The sequence below is a fragment of the Petaurus breviceps genome, unplaced genomic scaffold (genome assembly GCF_028583685.1).
Source record: "Petaurus breviceps papuanus isolate PSGF00001 unplaced genomic scaffold, PetGlider_PUasm1.0 209, whole genome shotgun sequence".
Lineage (NCBI taxonomy): Eukaryota > Metazoa > Chordata > Mammalia > Diprotodontia > Petauridae > Petaurus > Petaurus breviceps.
The window spans coordinates 926,517-929,542 of NW_027185854.1; the positions used below are offsets into that span (position 1 = coordinate 926,517).

At 43.9% G+C, this 3,026-nt stretch overlaps 1 long non-coding RNA gene across 1 annotated transcript in view; it reads left to right on the forward strand.

Annotated features, from left to right (window-relative positions):
• Positions 1-1,879: 1,879 nt before the first annotated feature.
• LOC138165482 (uncharacterized) overlaps positions 1,880-3,026 on the forward strand; it is a 23,254-nt gene continuing 22,107 nt past the window's right edge. Inside the window, exon 1 of the long non-coding RNA XR_011169368.1 lies at positions 1,880-2,349. This is a non-coding gene — a long non-coding RNA (uncharacterized lncRNA). The remainder of the gene's footprint in view (positions 2,350-3,026) is intronic.

A 3,026-nucleotide genomic window follows, 5' to 3' on the forward strand; every position in this document is an offset into this window, starting at 1 on the left:
GACTTGTCTTTTCTCTTTTGCCAACGTTTCTACCATTTTTCTGTTTCTGCTTTTTTAATCTGTCATGTTTTCTATCTCTCTTTGGCTTTGACTCTCTGTGTCTGTGTCTCTGAATCATGTCTCTCAACTTCTTCTTTGGAGAGAGTCCTCATTTTGTATTCAAGTTTTCTTACTCTGCTATCTGTTTATTTTTTTAATTATACTTTATTGAGAGCTCAGATTTCTGTCCTGAATTCATTCCTCATTTCTTACTTTAAGAGTTTTATTCCTTTTCTGAACTATTCTGGAAGTTCTTGTCATTGTTCTATAATCTCCAGGAATTCCATAGGATTCTTCTTTTCGATGGATAATGTTGATTCATTTTCCTTCATGTCATAATATTTATTCCATGTTCTTTGGTTTCCTTTTGAGGTTTTACTCATTCTTCCATCTGTATGATCTTTTGCATTAGTCTATACACTTGTAGGTTTTACTCGTGCTTTCTCTCTTGGGTTTTTGGTATTTCAGCTTTTTCCTTGTATTCTCCATAAGCTGCTCTTTTGGGGGAACCCTCTTTACTCTCTTGTTCATCCTCTTCTTACTGGGAGATGTGGGGATTGACTGGGCCTATGAACTCTTGAGGAAGATGACTGGCCTCGGATGGATTTCTAGTCTCCTCACCATACTTTTGCAAAGGGATATTTGCTTCAAAGAAATAGTAAGAACAAACAAACATTTTCACCAACACCTTGAGAGTATCATCTCCCCTGTGCCACCTATGGCAATAACAGCTTCCCTGGTTTCCTTCAAGTCCCATCAACTACAAGCCCATCTTCTACAGGAAGCCTTTCCCACCTCCTCTTAAGTCTAGTGCCTTCTCTCTCCTGATTATTTCCTATTTATCCCTTATGTAGCTTGTTTGTACTGTTTGCTTGCCCTTGAGGGCAGGCATTGTCTTTTGCCCTTTTTTTATTTCCCAGCTCTTAGTTTAGCACAGAGCCTGGTGCATAGATGCTTAATAAATGTTTGTTGCCTGAGTGACTGTCACAGGGGAGGGTGGGGAAGGGAGTGAGCTCATAACTCCACTCAGTTCCTGTGTAACATTGGTCCCACCAAGTTAGTATCTAGATGTATGACTGCAAGATGATTCCTTCCACTGGGCAGTGGTCCTAGAGGACACCCCAAAGACGACTTCTGGCTCCTTGGGACATCAGTGCTATGCTGTCTACTTACTAACTCCAGTACAGATTAGAACCCACTAGGGCTCACTCTCCTGACCTCTGAAACTCCCAAGGCTGGAGAGTCCACTCTCTTAGTCTGGCTAGTAAGTGTCTGAGGTTAAATTTGAACTCAGGTCTTCATGACTCCAGGCCCAGCGCTCTATCCACTGTGACCTGTGAAGCAAGTGACTTCACCCCGAGCCTCAGTTTCCTCATTTGTTAATGGAGAGGTTTAAATGGGTTAAATAAAGTCTCTTGTAGTTCTAAATTTATGACTCAGCCTTGAAGCTGCACAGAAGGCTGGTCCTGCCTCCTCAGCACAGCCCTTCCACAGGTAAGAGGCTTTTGCCAATAAAATCTCTACAACCAAACTTTAAGGACTAGGGTGTTCAAATTTCAAAAAAATAATGAACCAAAATCCAGAGAAAGCTCAGAAATTCCTCATCTGGCTGCTACTCACTCTTTTCTAAGGTGAACATGGAAAAGGGCCTCAGGATAAAACGTCTAGAATATACAGACAGTTTTCTCCTTCCATCCTTTCTCCATTCTTCCCTATGTTCCTTCTTTCCTCCTTCCTTCCCTCCCTCCTTCTTCCCCTCCCTCCCTCCCTTCCTTCTTTCCTTCCTTCTTCCTTTTCTTCCTTCTCTCACTGTCTCTCTCTGTCTCTCTGTCTTTCTCTCTGTTTCTCCCTCTCTCTGTCTCTCTGTCTCTGTCTCTCTCTCTGTCTCTGTCTCTCTCTGTCTCTGTCTGTCTCTGTCTCTCTCTCTCTCTCTGTCTCTCTCTCTCACTTGCCTACTTTAGAAATACGGACAATAGCTGCACAGCTCAGTAGAACAGTAACCTAGTGGACATCTCTTGCCCTAGCAGCTTTCCAACGTCTCTCCGTACTCGGTGCACTTTCTCTAAGAGGCCCAGCGTAGCCAGGTTCCCTAACAGAAAGTCTCACAGGCTGTTACGAACTGAAAGTTGATCTAGTTCCCTGGAATTTTCCATCCTGCTGTCTGCTGATTATTTGTGTGCAATCAGGGCACAGTCCTGGGACATCTGCTTTTTAATGCCACGTCTGTGAATTCTTCTCCATTCACAGCTTCTTCTCTTGGCAGCCTCCTCTCATGGAGTAACTCTCCCTCTCTCTTCACCGGCCTTCCAGGTCAGTCTTGTGGGTCAGCCTTTCGTTTTATCACCCTCCCCACCTCGCTTCCCTATTCTTTGACTTCCCTTCCTTCATCATTCCCCATTATGAGCACCCTGAAGTCTGTCCTGCTTTGGCTGAGATGGGACATGGAATGACGAGTCCATAAGTCATCTCAGACACTGCCAGGGATGACTGGGAACTTGTGATCTTCCCAGGCCCACCCTGTCAGAATATGTCCCAAATTCTTCCAGCTATGATCTGGCACACTCTTTGTCAAACCCAAGAGCTGGTCCCATAGCTTGAAAGATCCCTAGCACCTAAAACAATTCAGCTACTTGACTTCCCTCTCTGACAGATGTCAAACAACGCCATGCCACCAGAGAACCCAACTGGGCGACTGCTTTCCCTTCTTTTTTTCCTATTAACTTAGTCTCTGTCTGTATTTGGAGGTGGGAGGAAGGAACAATTGTCCAGGTGGGTCACATGAGCTTTGTAGGAGTCTCAGTAGTTCTTCAAGAAGATTTAGATTAATTGTCCAAAAAGGATCTGCCTAGTGCCTTAGAGTTCTCCCTCTAAGTTTTCTTAAGTAATTAGTGGATATTCAAGCACCACTCAGGTTGTCCATCTGCACCTTCTCACCCTATAGTTGAAGGCTATGTTCTTTTATCCGTAATTACATTTTTAGTAACACT